Source organism: Leucoraja erinacea, chromosome 2, assembly GCF_028641065.1.
Source record: "Leucoraja erinacea ecotype New England chromosome 2, Leri_hhj_1, whole genome shotgun sequence".
In the NCBI taxonomy this organism is placed as follows: Eukaryota; Metazoa; Chordata; class Chondrichthyes; order Rajiformes; family Rajidae; genus Leucoraja; species Leucoraja erinaceus.
The window spans coordinates 117,977,832-117,985,928 of record NC_073378.1 but is presented as its reverse complement, the minus strand read 5'-3'; positions in this window follow the sequence as shown (position 1 = coordinate 117,985,928).

The following is an 8,097-nucleotide window of genomic DNA, read 5'->3' as shown; positions in this document are numbered from 1 at the left end:
AGATGGGACAAGTGTAGATGGGGAACGTTGGTCGGCGTGGGATAGGTGGGACAAAGGGTCTGTTTCCACATTGATTCTATGACTCTATCAACACAAGTCCCACCTGCCTGCATTTGGCCCATATCCTTCCAAACTTTTCCTGTTCATGTACTAGTCTGAATGTTTTTTAAATGGTGTGATGGTGAGCCTTGATGGGGACTGTGCACTTTAGGGTTCTGTGCCTATCTCATTCAGGTTGTGCAGGATCCACCATCTCACCATGCACTGGCTAGGCAGTGGAAGAATTCCAGATGACAAAAGTGTTGAACAAGAACCACCATTTGTAAAATGGCTTCAACATAGCAACACAGGCGGCATGGTGGCACAGAGGTAGAGTTTTGGCCTCACAGGGCTTCCTGCACCGGAGACCCGGGTTCTTTCCCGACTTTGGATGCTGTCTGTACGGAGTTTTTACATTCTCCCCGTATAGAAGTTGGGATGTAATGTTAAAATTGTACAAGGCATTGGTGAGACCAAATCTGGAGTATGGTGTACAATTTTGGTCGCCCAATTATAGGAAGGATGTCAACAAAATAGAGAGAGTACAGAGGAGATTTACTAGAATGTTGCCTGGGTTTCAGCAAGTAAGTTACAGAGAAAGGTTGAATAAGTTAGGTCTTTATTCTCTGGAGCGCAGAAGGTTAAGGGGGGACTTGATAGAGGTCTTTAAAATGATGAGAGGGATAGACAGAGTTGATGTGGACCAGCTTTTCCCATTGAGAGTAGGGAAGATTCAAACAAGAGGACATGACTTCAGAATTAAGGGACAGAAGTTTAGGGATAACATGAGGGGGAACGTTTTTACTCAGAGAGTGGTTAATTGTGTGGAATGAGCTTCCAGTGGAAGTGGTGGAGGCAGGATCGATTTTATCATTTAAAAATAAATTGGATAGGTATATGGATGGGAAAGGAATGGAGGGTTATGGTCTGAGTGCAGGTAGATGGGACTAGGGGAAAATAATTGTTCGGCACGGACTAGAAGGGCCGAGATGGACTGTTTCCGTGCTGTAATTGTTATATGGTTATTTGGTTATATCGACCGCGTGGGGTTTCTCCGAGATCTTCGGTTTCCTCCCACACTCCAAAGACGTACAGGTTTGTAGATTAATTGGCTTGGTTTAAGTGTAAATTGTCCCTAACGTGTAGGATGTGCGGGGATCGCTGGTTGATATGGGCACGGTGGGCCGAAGGGCTTGTTTCCACACTGTATCTCTAAACTAAACTAAACCAAAAACTAAACAGATACCTTCAGATGTACATCATGAAACAAAAGAGTAGATGTTGAGGGATATTAGGAAAGAGTAGAGGTGATTAACGCTTCATCACGATGGTAGATGTGAAGATGTTAAAGGATGGAGAAGTAGAGGTTTGAGGAGGAAATTCAAGAGTTTAGGGTCCAAGCAGCTGTGGAATTGGCTCCCAATTAAATAATAATGTTGTGCACTAATTTATAGGACTTCCTTTATACCCATTTATGCCAAATGATTATTCCGTTAAATTTAATCATGATTTATATGTTTTGTTTCAACAATATTTTGTTTGATAAATTCAGAACATTCAGACGTAGTGTGAACATTCATTACAATGCAGTAAAAGCCTCTTTTCAAGGGCTAAATGGGAAGACATACATGCCACAGGACTGATAAGATAAATCAGCAGACAGATTAACATCTTCCAAAGTATCACCAAAGGAATCATTCACGAGCTCCCAAGAGCCCAATGTTACAACAGAAAGGATGCCCATAGGATTTGTACACGCCATCAAGGCTTTACTAACAACCCAGATCAATAATAAGCACGAAATGGAGAGAAAACATTTTTGTGATTGTCTCCAAAAAAAATCAAAGAAAATCCAAAATGTGCAATGGAATGTCTTCATTCTTTATACGGTGACAATCTTTATTCACGTTTTAGGATGTGGGCATCAATAATATTACATAACTAGTGGAGTTGCTGCCTCACCGCACCAGAGTGCCGGGTTCGATCCTGACCTCGGGTGCTGACTGTGTGGGGTTTGCACGTGCTCCCTGTGATCGCATGGGTTTTCTCCAAGTGCTCTCACATCCCAAAGATATGAAGATGAATCCCTGTGGCATACCACTGGTTACAATTACAATCAATCACAACCACTATAATACTTTATTAGACAAGTATGTTTTGCAACATACGAGGAATTTCAATTGCCAAGTTAGTCATACTAATAAAAAGCAACGGAACGCACAAAATATATTTTAACGTAAACATCCACCACAGTGACTCCTCCACATTCCTCACTGTGATGGAATGGAACGCAAAAAAAAAGTTCAAATCTCTTCCCTTCTACAATGCACCGATACTACAAAAAAACAACCCATCACTCCGCCCGCTGCTTCCTAAACCCAAGCCAATATTGTATTTATAAGTTTCAGCACAAATCAGAGCTGGCACCGATAACCAAGGAAAAGTGGAGCCCACAATGATCCATTGTTGGCTGTAGAAGAGGTGACAACAAAGGGATTTGTGAACAGTGAAACTAGCAGGACATCTAGGATGGGGGAGGGGCAGAGTGAGAGAGGATGCAGGGGTCACTTGAAATTATAGATATCAATATTAATACCACTGGTTATAGCTGCCCATCAAAATATGAGGTGCTATTCCTTCAATTTGCACGTGGCCTCACTCTGACAGTGGAGGACTGTTCCAAAACATCATCGATTCCTTCTCTCCAGAGATGCTGCCTGACCCGCTGTGTGACTCCACAATGTTGTGACTATCTTCGGTGCAAACTAGCATCCGCAGTTCCTTCCCACACATTGTATCCAATTTGACAGCTCACCATGGATTCCATATATGGATATCCTCTGGAGCAGCCTAACATGTGAAAGACCTTGATAAAGTCCAAGTGTACAACATCTACTGCCCTGCCCTAGTTGATCCTCTTGGTCACCTCGTCAAAAAACTCAATCAAATTTGGGAGACAGAATCTCCCGGGAACTAAGCCATAGCAACAATCCCTAAACGGACACAAAATGCTGGAGTAACTCAGCGGGTCAGGCAGCTTCTCTGGAGAACATGGCTCGGTGGCATTTTGGGTCGGGACTCTCAGTCTGAAGAAGGGTCCCGACCTGAAACGTCACCCGTACTTTTTCTCCCAAGATGTTGCCTGACCTGCTGAGTTACTCCAGCACTTTTGTCTATAATTGTGGAATTCTTATTTCTATGTAAACACTTTGTCGAGCTCACATTAACTTGGCTGCTCACTTGTAATGGAATTTGACAAAGCTTTGAGTTAACCTCTCCAATTTCTATGGTTTTGCCTCAAACCCACAATATACTCATGGCATTAAATTCTTTTCTGGTAATCTGTTCTGAAGATAGACACTAAATGCTGGAGCAACACAGCTGGTCAAGCAACATTTCTGGAGAAAAGGAATAGGCGATGTCTCGGGTCAGATCTCTTCTTCAGGCTGAGAGTCAGTGGTGGAGGGACTGGAGGCAAGAAAAGGCCAGAACAAATCAGGGCCAGCAAAAGATGACCTCAGGCATGGAGGAGTCCATAATGGGCCATTGTTGGCTCGATAAGATGTGCTAACGAGAAGGATACAAGGATGCACAGAGGGGGAGCACTGAGAGAGGGTGTTGCAAAACTCCATTCAGAGAGAAGAGGAGAACTTCTTCAAAATAATTTGTTTTGGCAGGAGGGAGAAAATAGACTAGGCCAAGAGTCTATCGAATTTAGAAGAATGAGAGGTGATCTAATTGAATTCTCTGCCACAGAAGGTAGTTGAGGCCAGTTAATTGGCTATATTTAAGAGGGAGTTAGATGTGGCGCTTGTGGCTAAAGGGATCAGGGGGTATGGAGAGAAGGCAGGGATGGGATGCTGAGTTGGATGATCAGCCATGATCATATCGAATGGCGGTGCAGGCTCAAAGGGCCGAATGGCCTACTCCTGCACCTATTTTCTATGTTTCTATGTTTCTATGAATCATACATAATTTTACAGGGCTGGATCAAATAGATGTGGGACTGAGGTTTTCTCCAATTTGGTGGAAACGTATATATAGAAATAGTTTAATAGTTCCACAATAACCTTGTGTCAGTCTTGAGAGCAGAGAAAACCACCCATTTACACTAATTGTACATCAATCCTAATTTTATTCTCGCCCAGTTAACTTGGGAAGTAATTTAAGTAATAAGTAATAGGTTCCTCTATTAACTGAGCTATCTCCTCCTCTTGCAAACCATAATTAGTAAACACACAGATGTTTACGTCATAACCTAAATAAACTCTCAATTTAGGACTCAACCCCCCTCAGATTTGAAAAAAAAACATACTGTAAATGTAATGCCACAATTAAGATAGGTAGGAGAAGAAAAAACAGGAAGATAGAAACATTAGCCAAACAGCTGTTGTAGGGAAGATACTGAAATGTATAATTAAGGATAGAGTGACTCAGTACTTGGGCAGATTCCAGCTGATTAAAGAGCTAAAATTATCTTGCACAGGCAGGTTATGTCGCACAAACTTAATTGAATATTTAAACAAAAGTCACAGATTGGAGACTGTCGAAAGATCCGGTTCGTTTGGACTTTCGGAAATCATTCCAAAAAATCCCCAATGCGGTACTCATTGGCGTATTATATACAGTTTGGTCAATTATATTGCATTATAGCTGCTACAGCATATAGAATGTCATTAAGTGGAAAGACTGTGGAGAAGGTTGTTGCCAGGACTAGGGGGCCTGAGGTATAGGGAAAGGTTGGGCAGTCTCGGATCCTTCTGGAACACATTGAGAGACGAACATCGAGTGCTGCTGGAATGTCATCAACTCGGTAAAAGGCGCTCCTTGGTCCGCCCGGGCTTTGTTGACATCAGAGCGCAAGGGAATGCTGTCGACTGGCCCGCTCTGGACTGCAGGAGTATGTGCTGAGAGACGCACTGAAGCTCGGTGCAGCCAACGCCAGGGCTCTGTGGAGGAGGACCACAGTCTATTGTTCATCGACTGCTAGACATTGGGGGGCAGAGTCTGGTGGGGACACCCCTTCAAATAAAGGAAGGGATTTCACCCCAGGGGGCCACATGAGTGGCAAGGATATGGGGTAAAATTGTGTAAATACTATGTTACAGGCCTATTGATTGTATCTATAGCCTCCAAGAATGTCAGAAGAATGTTTGCACAGTTCCTGTATTGTATATATTCTTTTACTCAAAGTTTATTTTGAATAATAAAATAAGTCTAGGGTTCTTCTGCTGCTGGACATTGGGGGCAGAGTGTGTTGGATTCACCCCTCAAACGAGGGAAGGGTTATCACCTTAGAGGGCCACATGAGTGGCAAGGGTGCCGGGCGTGAGAATATTTCAGTGAACACCACCAAATATAATGCTGACAAATGTATGTATAGCCTCTGTAAATGTTGGAAGAATTTTTGTACATTTCTTCTTTGGTATATATTTTTTATTCTGAATAAAGTTTATTTTGATTTAAAAAAGGGTTTGTTGGAGTGCAGGAAGCTGAGGAGTGATCTGATAGAGGTGTATAAAATCATGAGCGGAAATGATAGAGTCTTTTACCCAGGGTCGGGGAAATCAAGAACCAGAGGACACAGATTTAAGGTGTGAGGGGAAATATTTAATAGGAACCGAAGGGGCGATTTTTTCCACTCAGAAGGGGGGCGGGTATATGGAATGAGCTGTAAAAGGAGGTAAATGAGGTACAATAACAGCATTTAAAAGTCAGTTGGATGGGTACACAAATAGGAAAGGTTAAATGAAATACGGGCCAAGCGCAGGCAAACAGGGCTAGTTTAGATGGGGTTGGATGAGTTCAGATGAGAGGCTTGTTTCTCTGCTGCATGCCCCTATAACTGTACTGATACTTTAAATTAAAGCCCATAGAATTGTAGACAAATTATTGACCCAGTTGAAGATTGGTTAGACAAGGGTAGGCGTAGAGTAAAAGAGTATTACTCAAATAGGAAGAAACTTACAAGGAATCAATGCTGGAGGCTTGAACATTCATTATATTTATTAATGGCTTAGATAAGACAACAGGGAACCATATATATCCACGTTTTCCAATGACACAAAGATTGGTGACATAATAAGTAGTGTAGATAAGAGCATAAAATTACAAAGAGACATTGATAGATTATGTATAGATAAAACAGTGGCAGATAAATTTTAGTGCGTGAGAATAAGGCCATCTATTTGGATTAGAAAGCATAGATGCAGGTATAATTAAATGGTAAATATCTGGAAAAAGTGACAGAACATGAAGAATTTAGTGCTCTAGGTAAACAGATTACAAGGTATATTGCTCGGATGCAAGAAATAATCAAAAGGCAAATTGAATGATATATTTTATGTCTGCAGGACCAGCGTGCAAAGGGAGACTTGTCTACAGCTACACAAAACTGGATTTGGTTCCTTAATCATCTGAACAAGATAGTAAAGAAGTGATGTATTGACATGGGAAAGAATGCAATGGCAGAATGTTAGCTGAGCCCCAAAGGTTAACTTCTGAGAAACATTTGGATAAACTAAATGTAGAACATTAAGAAGTGATTTAACAAAGGTATTTTGCGACTTTCAAATGAATTGACCTCTGTGAAAAGATTATACGTTTCCTACTGGTGTGAGGGTCCAGCTAGCACATGAGGGCACAGTATTAAAATCAGTCAGACGAATCAAGGGGAAAAGGATAGCGAATTCAGAAAGGCATATATTTAATAGTGTGAAGCAAGTTAATAGTGAAAAAGTGAAGATGTTAGGTTTCTTGAAATGCATGTGTGGATAAATCACCACGATCAGATGAGATTGGTCCCAGACTGCTATGGGTAACAAGAGAGGTGATTGCTGAAGCCCTGATGGAAGTTTTGCACCTGTGTTAGCGCGGGCAGGAGGTCAGAGGACTGATGGATACCTAATGTTGTTCATTTACTTAAGAAGGGCATCATAACAGATGGAGTTTAATCTGAGCCAGTTTGAAGCATTGCATTTTGTGAGGTCAAATATAAGGAGAAGGTATCTGGTTGATGACAAGACCCTTAACAGCATTGATGGGCAGAGGGATCTAGGGGTTCAAATCGGCAGTTCCCTGAAAGTGCCGACACAAGTAGATAGAGTGGTGATAGGATGTATGGTACGCTCACTTGTGCTGGCCCGGGCATGAGGTATAAGGGTTTGAAAGTCATGATGCAAGTCTAAGATTTTGGTGAAGTCACATTCGGAGGATTGCGTGCAGTTCTGGTCTCCCCACTACAGGAAGGATGTGCAGGCTTTGGAGAGGGTGCAGAAGAGATTTTACCAGCATGCTGCCTGGATTAAGTGGAATTAGCTACAAGGGGAGGTAGGACAAACGTGGATCGTTTGTTGGGGGTGTTGGAGGTTGAGTGAAGACTGAATAAAAGTATATAAAATAAAAAAAGAGGCAGAGATAGGGTAGACAATCAGAACCTTTTTTCCAAGGTAGAAATGTCAAAGACTAAAGGGCATAATTTTAAGGCGAGATGCAAAGTTTAAGGAGAAATGTAGGGTAAGTTATTGACACAGAGATGGTGGGTGTCTGGAATATGGTGGCAGGGGTGATAGATTCGATAGTGGCATTTAAGTGGTTTTTAGATAGGCACATGGATGTGCAAGGGATGGGAGAATATAGATCACATACAGGCAGATGAGAATAGTTTATCTTGTCATCATGTTCGACATAGACGTTCTGGACCCATGGGCCTGTTCCTATGCTGTTATTTTCTATTGTTCTGTAGTTAACCAAGGTAATCCTAGACATTTTCTTCGTGGGGAAAAAGGATTTGCCTGTCTACTCTATCTACTTCTCACATCATTTATATATTTCAACCTCCAATGTTCCAGAGAAAACAATCCGAGTTTGCTATTTAACATGATGGCCACAGCGGACGCTTAGACGTGATTTAACATGAGCTCAATGGATACTTTGGTGAACTTGAGCCTGTGTTCTTCAGAGAGATCTAAATATAAATGCAAAATGGTGGAGTAACTCAGCGGTTCAGGCAGCATTTCTTTTATCTTTTCTCCAGAAATACTGCCTGACCCACTGAGT